Consider the following 12,154-nt stretch of genomic DNA (forward strand, 5'->3'; position numbering starts at 1 on the left):
AAAATAAAATAAAATAAAATAAAACCCAAAGTTTACAAACATTTTATGCTTTTATCCTACGTATATTTTGTTTTTCATATTATACGAATTAATAGCGGCTTTTGAACGACTGAATGCAATGAAAAAATCATAGTCTAACAAGGAGCTAGATAAAAAACGAACCAAATACATCTATGCCATCAAACATAAAAGATGATTTTGAACTCCTTTTTTCAATTTAACTTGGAACTTATGTTTCCAATGAATTAACCAACTAAAAAGACGAATCTATTTCTAAAATTCTAAACTTCTATGCCATCAAACATTCTATCATTTTTTAGTGTGTGTGTGTCTATATATATATATATATATATATATATATATATATATATATATATATATATATATATATATATATATATATATATATATATATATATATATATATATATATATATATAGGTTTAGGTTATTTTGTTTAAAATAATTATTGTGTTATTGTATGCATAAATGTGGGCCAATCAAATTTACTTATTTTAAGAAAGTGATTAATATATATTATTGAATTAAATATAATTGAAATAATCATCTTAATTAATTACAAGGGTAATTTAGTCAATTAATATAAATTTAATGAAGAAAAATTGCATTTTTAAGGGATTATAGATTCTATTAATTTTAAAAATCCGATTTTACGAATTATAATTCTTTTAATTCGGACATTCTGACATAATATGTTTATGATTATATTCAAAAAAATATATTCTTGAACCATAAATAATAAAAATATTCTTGAACCTATTTCTTGATGATGACTTTAAAAACTTCTTGAAGAATAACAACTTCTTGTAGAATAACAAAATCTTGAACAATCAATTGAAGAATAAAAATAAAAAATACATTATTTCTTATAAAATACGAGTAATAATTGTTAAGAATTACATTTCTTGTTAAAGAATAAACCTAAAAAAACAATCAAAACGGGGAAGAAAAATCAAAATCTAACAACGACTAATACATTCTAAAAGAATAATATGGTTCGTTCTTCAAGCATCAACTTCTGTGATTCCAACAGAATTGGAATCCGTCATTCCATTCTAATAGAATTGGAATCTCACCAATATCATCCATTGAATCATCTGCATAAATTAATAAGATTATTCCAAGATTCGGAATCTGGATCGTCGGGGTGATTCTGTACACAAATCAATTTGACTTAATTGTGTGGGATCCACAGTTTCAGTTTCTGATTTCTTTACGAACATCTTCAAAAGTTATCATTTAGCAAGTTGACAATTTTTACATTACATATACATTGGCATTTACAAAATTATATATATACCCATTCCTTCACAAGCATCAGCAAAAGTGTAACAGAGTATCAAACATACCATGAAAAGACATATGTTTATATGTTGTTAAGCAAAATTAGAAATAGTCATCAGGCTTCACAAAGTTGTGATATTCCAGTTGAGTCATCTCCGCTCCAGCTTTTGGGTCAAATTGGCATCTATAGAAACTGCACAATTACAACAATTTTAATCCATAAAAAACAGAGTAATCGTCATTCCAGAATGAATATAAATCTGTCAAGAAACTTTAATACCTTCCATCTAAGCCAATAATCACCACTGTGTTCTTTTGATGACCAAATGCAACAATATACTGAGAGCCTTCAACCAATCGGAACTGAGCCAACGACCACACGAAGCTAAAATACTTGGGGATAACTCCTGCAACATAATTTAATGACATATTCATGAAACTATAGTATGTCTTTTTGTCAAAGATTCGAGAACAATGGTTGATTTTTAATTAAAAACCAATGCGACTGTGTGTACTGTGTACCTTTAACGAGAGCACGAGATGAACTGGTAATGAGGACTGGATTATCGATAGATGTGATGCTGAAAACATGAATAGTACCCTTATCACTTGATACAGAATGTGTGTTTTTGTCTGTACTTGTCTTCTAGCTCTATAATTGAGTAGTGTGTTTTGTGAGTGAAAATGACGAGTGTGGGAAAGACTTAAAGACGCATAACTCACCATCACCAAACAAATAATTACCCAGATTAACCCCGAATAATTCCATGGCTCCAAAAATACAATCTAGAGTGTCTGAACAGACAGTTTACGAAAGGAGGAGCTACAGAAAGGAGGCGTTGTTTACCTGATGCTATGAGGAGGAGAGCGAGAGGGCAGATCAAAGAGTCGAGCGAGAAAGATAGCAGGTCGAAACAGTGAGCAGATCAACAAAGAGAAGAGGGCTTTTGTTTTAAAATTCTAGAGTCATTTACACAAACGAGGGGGGATTGGAATTGAACTCATCTTCATACCGGGCTTGAAGCAGATTTCCCGAACAATCCCGACGGAAGATCCCAATACCACCACCAAGACCACCTCTGTTCGATGCTTGATTGCTCAATTCTTCCCTCTCCCGATCTATGAAGAAGACGATGAAGGGTCGCTGATGTCGATTTGTTCTAGGGTTTTCAGAATCTGTTTTTAGATAAAGAGGAGAACGAGATTTAAACTGGAGAGATACCATGATTATAGGGATTATTTTTGGAATTTATTAAGCAAATTACTAAATCACCCTTATTTATTTATTTAGTTATTAAATTTTTTATTTAATTTTGATTGACCCACATTTATGCATACAATAACACAATACTTAGTTAAAACATTTGAATCTCTCTCTCTCTCTCTCTCTCTCTCTCTCTCTATATATATATATATATATATATATATATATATATATATATATATATATATATATATATATACCGGGAAATGATAGAAAATTTGATGAAAAATAGTGTCATTTAGAAAGGATAGAATGTTTGATGACATAAATGTTTGGAATTTTAGAAATCGATGTGTGTTTTAGTTGGATAGTTTATAAGAAACATAAGTTTCAAGTTAAATAGAACAATTGGCTTTAAAATCCTTTTTAAAATTGATTTATTTGGTTTGTTTTTGGTCTAGTTCCTTGTTAGAGTCTGTTTTTTAATACATAAACTTTAATTCGTATAATATGAAAAAAAACATACTTAGAGTAAAAACATAAAATATTTGTAAACAAAAAATATAAAACATTCATAAACTTAAGGGCTATTGTGCAAATAATAATTTATGGTAATCTGAAAATCTATTATTACAAGTAAAAAGGACACCAAGGAAAAAACTTAAAAAACTTAAAGGCATAAACGAACAAAAAATCATTATAGGGACAAAGTCACAAAACAGATAAAACTAACGTAAAAACTTTTATGTAACTTTTTTTTTTTTAATTTGAAAATTAATATACTGACGGTCCACACTATAAAATACAATTTGTGCAAAGACCATGAATTTTATTATTCTCAAATTGAAATGTTACAATGTATTAGTAAGTCGGATTATTCATTAAGGTGTTGTTTTCTTTTATATATTTTAATATATTTAATTGAAACAACACTTAATAGTTAATGTATATAGAGTAAAAACATAAAATATTTGTAAACAAAAAACATAAAATATTTGTAAACTTAAGGGTTATTGTGCAAATAATAATTTTTGGTAACTTGAAAACCTATTAGTACAAGCAAAAAGGACGTAAAAAGAACAACGAAAAAAAAACTTGAAAAACTCAAGGAAATAAACGAACATAGGGTGGGCAATACGAACTTTTGCACATGGCCATATTTTCTAGGGGCCCCATTTTTTTACATTATATGTAATTAAAATTCCAAGCTCAAATGCTTAGCTCCAACAGTTCATCAAGCATGCAGTAGTCCAGAGATATACCTAATTTTGTCGACTTGTCGAGAAAGTCGAGTATTCTATGATTTCTGACTTTCCGTGAACGTGAGGTCGGGAGAAGTGAGAAGGACAGTCGATTATTCATCATTTAGGGACATTTGATTACTCTACAAGGCGCAACGACCTTCAGATTTTAGATTTTGATTCGGGGACATTCAAAATCATTCAGATTTCAGAAAGTAGAAGGTGAGAACTGAGAAGGGCAGCATCGGTATTCTTCCACAATTTTCTTGTTTTATTTTGTTCCATACATCCAGTCGATCATAAATCATTCATCATTCAATTATAAGTTATTCAGACTTCAGTTATGTTTAATTATTTGTTTTATTTTTGAGATATTGAATGTTGAACCATGGTATCATAAGAAATATGATCATATTAGATAATTAGATTAGTTATCAGAATTATTCATCAGAAATTGAATTACAATTAGATTGTAATTTGTAAATTGTTCCACTGAAATTACATCAGAATTTAGAAATCAGAATGTGAATTTTATCAGATTATAGTTAGTGAATGATGAAATCAGACATTAGAAACCAGATTATGAGAAACCACTCACATCATAATATATTATGTTAATGAATGTTGAAAGTTGAAACTCTTGATTATTGAACTTATAGTGATAAAGTCTAAACAACCATCCGGTAGTCAAAAACGTTAAAAGAGAAAACTAGATGAAAGAAAAGAGAAAGGTTGACGTTGGTTATCTAGATAATTTTATCCATAGCTAGGAGAGCTTTACGGGTCGTCGGTTACGATATGTAATTACTCATTAAAATATTATACTTTTGATATGTTTATTGCTACAAAATTTATCGTCGTTTAAAAAAAATCAATTTATGTAATTTAAATTGTTATACGTTAATGTCTAAGGGTCTTTTTTTCCACATCGTCCCGGACATTTGAATTCTCAGGACCGGCAACAAAAAAATCGGTATAGGGACAAAGTCACAAAACAGATAAAACTAACGTAAAGAGTTGTATGTAACTTTTTTTTTTTAATTTGCAAAATAATATAATGATGGTACACATTATAAAATACAATCTCTGCAAAGACCATGAATTATATTATTCTCAAATTGAAATGTTACAATGTATTAGTAAGTGGGATTATTCATTAAGGTGCTGTTTTCTTTTATATATTTTAATATATTTAATTGAAACAACACTTAATTGTTAATATATAAAGACGTTTCTGTTTTAATCAAACTATATATATAGCATCTTAATGGATAAAGTACAATACATATAGTCGGTACTACAATCAAAGTTCAAGTAATTTACCTGCGCAACCTAGGATGAGGCCTTTTGGATGTTGAGACAGTCAGTGATGATCAAATATTGAATGTGCAGTTTTTAAAGGTACAAATTCAAACAGTGACATTCTTTTAAAGTAACAACTCAAATAAATTAGTTAACTACATAATCAAGAACCCATTAATGAAAATTTACATAAAAATAATGCTTTGTAGAGTGATTGTTTTAACAGATTGATACCCACTAGTGCCGACACACAAAGAATACAAATAAATAGGAAGAAATCTTGTGTCCCTTTTACTATACCCCAATTTACAAAGTTTTTAGTGCTATGGTTTTAGAACATTTAATGACATTAGGCCACGTTTTATCCGTTTTATCAAAAAGTGATCCAACAAAAGCTATTATTAAAGTGTTTACATGATCATAAGTAGAACTCTATAAAGCTCCATTACATCTATCTTCTAAAAACACTTCCAAGTCTTTACTTTCAAACATGATACATATGACATTTTAAAATAAATGAAAAACCACTTAATACATTAATATAGTTTTTAGTTTTTATATATTTTGTTTTATTGATTTTTTTTTTTTTTTTTTTTTTTTTTTTTGCAAAATAAATCCTTAAACTTATTGTTTTTTACACATTTAATCCTTATGATCGGTTTTAATGTTGAGTTCTTAGTTTGTACATATTTAGTCCTCAATGTTCTTTTTTTGAAAAATAATCACTTGTTGATTTTTACACATTCAGTTCTTATGACCGTTTTCTTCAGACTTTGCTCCAGTTACATCCTATGCAGGACAATCATTAATGAGATGTTCTCACAAATGACTCGTCTTGGGAGTGGAATCATGTATCAGTTGTCTTGGTTTTGGTTTGGTAGCGAGATCATATAATACCATTTAACAAAGGCAGGTTAATAACATTCTACTTTTACTATCATTACAGCATATTACAAGTTATTATAACCATATCACTATGTGGATTCTTCTTCAGCTCATTCATTTCTTTCTTGAGACAGAAAACCTCATCTTTAATAGTTGCAAACTCATCTTCAAAATTTTGATCCAATTTGACATGTCTACATCAACCCATTGCCAAAATTTACACTTTTACCTGGTTAGATCATTAACAAAAAAAAAATTAAGCAAGTAAGAAAGAAAGTTAAGTTAAAAAGAACAAAAAACACATTTGTGGAAAAAAAATGGTCAAAATCGACGTACCAAGGAATTAAGGAAGATTCCAAACTTTTTGTCAGGGTGTTTGATACGAACCCATCCCATACTAGGCCCGTATCATGTCATAAGCCCAAGTGTAGAACTCACTCCCAAAAGCCAGCTTGTAGGAGGAGGGGACACATAGACTTATAAGCCACCAACTTATAGTACTTTCAGCCGATGTAGGATCATAACAATACCCCACGCTTTGAAGAGCCAACGTCCTCGTTGGTACCCCCTTTTGGTCCAAGCCACCACTCTGAGTCATTGTTGGTCACGGCTACGTTGGTTATGGTTGGCACCCCTCTTTTTGGGTCCAAGTCACCACTCTGTAGGCCACCACTCCAAGTGTTGGCACCTCGAAAGATAGGGACGACTCTGATACCAATTGACACGAACCCATCCCATACTAGGCCCGTATCATGCCATAAGCCCAAGTGTAGAACTCACTCCCAAAATCCAGCTTGTAGGAGGAGGGGACACATAGACTTATAAGCCACCAACTTATAGTACTTTCGGCCGATGTGAGATCATAACAGTGTTCTTCTATCTTGGAAGTGTAAATTCAAGTTGGGTAGAAACAGTCACAAAGAATCTCGTTATCTTCTATGAAGATAGATGAAATTGGAGCCAAGGACATATTCTTCTTGGAGAAAATTAGGACACCGACATTATTTGTGAAGTAGGTTATTGTAACGCCCGTAATTTTGTACTAGACATTTTAGGTATAATAATAATAATTATATATTTTATCGAACAATTAAAAATTGTTTATTAGAGTAATTGTTCTTCATATGTGTTTCGAGATAATAAATAATTATCATATATACATTAAATAGACAAATATTAGGAGTATAGAATATTTGTAGAAAATCTTAATATAAAAATTATCGTTGAGCGATAAATTAACATTAAAAATAAAGTATTATTTAGGATAAATAATCTTATCGAAAGTTGTACTAGTTGTGATCATGATTCCGTAGGTATAAAGTACGCCCAAATCTGACTTTGTATGAGGAAGTTATGATTTATCTAAGTTTCACAATCAAACCGACACGACAAAGTGATTCATAAAAAGTGAAACTGAGATATGTTGCTTTTTCCCCAAAGTGATATAAATGAAAGTCGAAGTGCTCATCAATAGAACATGTAGATATAAAGAACACCAAAATTTGACTTCGTATGATGAAGTTATGATTTTTCAAAGATTCGAGAGCGACACAATACAACAATGTGCAAAAATCAAAATCAAAACCGATTGATTGTTAGTCGAAACAATCTAAATAAAAGTTATACTACTCTTCAATATGAAGTCAACGATATAAAGAGCGTTGAAAACATAGCTCGTATGAAAAAGGTTATGGACTTCACAACGTTATTTACAGTCTAAGCCTTTTCGGACTGCAAAATGAAAAATAAGGTGAAATTTAGGCGACGGAGTCTAAATTAAAGTTGTAGTGCTCGTTGATAGCTACATGAGGATATAAATACCATCAAAAACGAAGTCTGTATGCGAAGGTTATGAGTTTTAGAAGAAAATTAAATTCGTCAAACAACTTGTCCTTTTAAAAAGGAATCTGAAGTCTCAGTTAAAGATCTGACTTTCTTGTCAGTCTTCCACCTATGTCAGGTGAGTGCATAGTTACTTTCAAGAATATGATTTTAATACAAAGTATTTATTTAAAAGTGGTAATTATTTGTTGAAAGTTTGTTGGTGAATTAATTTACTTTCAAGAATATGATTTTAATACAAATTATTTATTTAAAAGTAGTAATTATTTGTTGAATGTTTGTTGGTGAATTAATTGTTTATTATCTTGAATATTTGTTTAATGTATATTTGATAACATATACTGTGTGAACGGGATATGGTTAATTACGTGCTAAGTGAATTATATGATATTATTACATGATAATATTAAGAAAATTATTATTACTTAAAAATATTAATGCTTATTAAATACATGATATTATGTGTTAGATATATATCTTGAATTATGACTGTGTTGTCTGAATAGGGTTAGTTTTGAAAGTTTGATATCAAGGATTATAGTGTCGTCTACTTTTAATATAAGACGTATAAAGGATCTTTAGATCTTGTTAAGTTGAATAAAAGTGTAGTCCTATACTGTATTGCGATGGTATGGTATGAAACCGAAAAACAATTCAAAATGTTGATTATAAGCATTATAATCTTGCTTAGTGATGAAATAAGACTTATATAGAATGTTTAGTTCGAGTTAAGTTGAAAGAGTGATAGATTTACCATGTATTGCAAAGATATTACGTATGCATGAACTTTGGGATGATTATGGGTATTACAGTTTGTTAGTGATATCCAATGACTTAAAAGGGATGTCTAGTTCAATTAATTTTAGACAATGAGTAGTTTTATATTGGGATGTGCGTAAGATTGATATGGAGAGTAAAGTTCTATATAGGGTGCATCGGAGGAACACTGCTAGGCAAGTCTAATTCATCTAAAGGGTGTTGATGACCATCCCTGACTTAACTGTCTTGTGATGTTAATGAATTATACCAATCCAAAGAGACTGGATTGTATGTTCCTTTGAGTACTTCATTCCCGTTATTTGTTGTCTTTATTGATCTTCATTTGTTGCCAAGGAATTCCCGAAGCAGTATAGTCAACTTGTTGCTTATAGTGATCTCTCATGATAGATTTCATAGGATCACTGTTATAGGATCAGTATGTGATAATCGATGGGTTAGGTAACTAAGGATAGATTACCTTATAGGATGTCTAGGTTATAATATGGTTGGTCTTTGCAGGTTTGATAATTATAAATACTTATCATAATAATATTGTGGGAGTGAAAACCCTATGTGTGTCACCAGGTTTCCCAACTTGAACCACTCCATTTATATGCATCACATGTAGCACTATTAAGACTGTTGGAGATTTGAATAGGATATTGGGTGATTAAAGAGAAAATTTGCAATTGAATTCAGGACCGTAGGTCTTTACTATGTAACAATGTTATGTATTGATTATAACATCCTTAGAGTTTTTTTATTTTGAAAACATCTTTACTCAAAGATATTTTAATAAAATAAGATAGTTTTCGTAAAATGTTTTATTGTACTAGGATTTTTCGCAAACAAAGATACTATGATTTTAAAGCATAAAGAAAAGTTTTTTTTGGTTCTGAAAAATAGGGGATATCACAGTGATATAAGTGAGGGACGAGCCACATATGAGAGCACATCATTAATGATTGTCCCACGTAGGATGCTACATGAACAAAACTTGAAAAAAATGGTGATACGGACTTAATGTGTACAAAAACAATAATGACTTATTTTGCAAAAAAATAGTAAGGACTACTTATGTACAAAATGAGAACTTATGGAGTATCCGGCCATATGGACTAAATGTGTACAAAAACAAGTTCAACGACTTATTTTGCAAAGAAAAAACAATAGAGACTATATATGTACAAAATAAAAATTGTATTGCCGTATTAAGTCATTTTCCCTAAAACAAATAATACGTAAAAGAAAAATTGTTTCGTGGGCTACATGAGTTTTATGCACAACCAGATGATAAAACACATGATGAATTTTAGCATATTTTCAAATTCTTATAATGAATATAAGTACAAAAACTTGTTCAAAACTTCAAGTATAATTTATTCTCAAAACCAACTTCATGTAATGATAAACAAATCTAAATGAATAATCTAACCTTTCAATAAAACTTACTCAAATGAGATTCATTGAAAGACAAACAAAATACAATGCATGATCACAATATAAAACAACTAAAAACCTTATGGATTTCATCGTATCTAGCTCCATATAAAAATACAGTGCATAGGTCAAATACCTAATTAGCGAGCTTACAGATTCCACCGTATCTTACTTACCAAATGAGAAGAACGATTTGACTCACTATGGTGTAAGTGGTCTAAGAGTACTTTGCGACAGGAGGTACCATCATAGTAGAGCCTTTCTAGCTTATCTTGTTATATGTATATATTGTATAGACATTTAAATAATGATTGTATTCATGAAAAAAAAAACTTGATGAAACTCAAACAAGGTACAAATTCACTAAAATAAAATATAAATAAATTAGCATGCTTGAAACAATAACTCATAGAAATGCTTCAAAATATAAAACAAAAACAATAGTGTATTTCAAACTTGCAAATAATCATGGTTCATGATGCCAAAAATAATCCAAAATAGTAAACACGCTTACATTTGAATTCATAACAACATCAAAAATTTAATCTATAAAGGTAAGTCTTATTTTAAAATCAACTAACATGCTATGTCTTTTATATCTTTATACTTATAACATGCTTCTTGTAAAGTATTAGCGTAACAAGCATGTTTCACACTTTCAAATGATTTTGGCTTAGAAAAAAACATTGACACTGTTAAAGTATGCAAATACTCATACTTATATGAAAAATTAGCACTTTGGTTTACAAAAGGATAACTTGTTTTCTCATGTATCCCGTAATAAAAATCCACATGTACTCACCTCGTATATAGGTATGTGTAGTTATACTAATACGCTAGCTTATTCTCTTATTCACTTCCAAATGCTCTTAAATGTTTATAGGATTGATTCATGAAAAGATAAGCCAGTTACTATCACCTAATGATGTTTATAGCATGTCATTATTCATACTATGTGTCAATATCATTATTTGACACTAACTCAATGATTTTCATTATTATATTACAACTCTTGTATGTCATTAAAACTTTGGTCATGAACATAATCCTTTCATATAATTCTTATAAGTTCCTTGATCTCATAGTTACATGTACCAATTAATTTCAATATTTATAATTTTGCGTCATATTTGGTTTCAATTTCATATCATACTAATGATAAACATATGAACTTATTTCCTTCATAATTTACAAATCATATGAACTTATTTCCTTCATAATTTTGTCTAATCATCTTAATATGTAACTCATGAACATTTAACTAAGTAATCATGTCCAATACATGTTATTTCTTATGAATAACATGTTTATTCGACTTGTATTAACGTTGTCTAACTTTAATTTAACATATGGACAAACCCTAAAATTTGGTGTTCATGGATACTTACATGATTTTCAATATATATATATATATATATATATATATATATATATATATATATATATATATATATATATATATATATATATATATATATATATATAATGTTGATAATTGATTCTTATTTTGATCCTTTGATTTAAATGAAAAAAATCCCCTTTATTTGGTCCTTAATTTTTTTTTCGTGGAATCAATTACGCAAACTCTTGCACCAAGAACACACATTAATCTTTGGGAGAGTTATCTTTTAACGATTGAATTTTACAAAAGCTACCTAGATGATAGCAAAAAGAAGCAAAAATAAAATTGTTCATAAGCAGGTGTTGCATCCATGCATTTCAATCTCAACTAGACTTATGAGTTCTATTACAACACCAATGAAACGAAAAAAAATTATGAAGTCAAAAAGTTGATCTTTCTTGAAATGTTTGTCACCAACTAGAAGCACATTTAGACGAAATAATGCAAAAACTATCCGAAATGGACTTGACTTGGTAGTAAAACATACTCAGATTTGTAAGATCCCACATGTGAAAATGTAAATATGCGTCTTAGCTACTCGGTGCCAAAATTTAGGGCCAAATGGCCTTACCATGCTATCTTACACACTTTTATAACGACCATGTTAACTTGAATGGGCTACAAATCTGATATAATCAAGGAATTGGCTGACTTTTGCTAAACTTTCGTCCGATTTTGATTTTCTTCCAACTTTAAACCTTCATATCTTTCTTATACAAAATCTAATCAAGCCAATTTTCTTTCATTCTTTTGTACATGAAAATGGATATAATT

This window comes from Lactuca sativa, chromosome 8, assembly GCF_002870075.4.
Source record: "Lactuca sativa cultivar Salinas chromosome 8, Lsat_Salinas_v11, whole genome shotgun sequence".
Taxonomy (NCBI): Eukaryota; Viridiplantae; Streptophyta; class Magnoliopsida; order Asterales; family Asteraceae; genus Lactuca; species Lactuca sativa.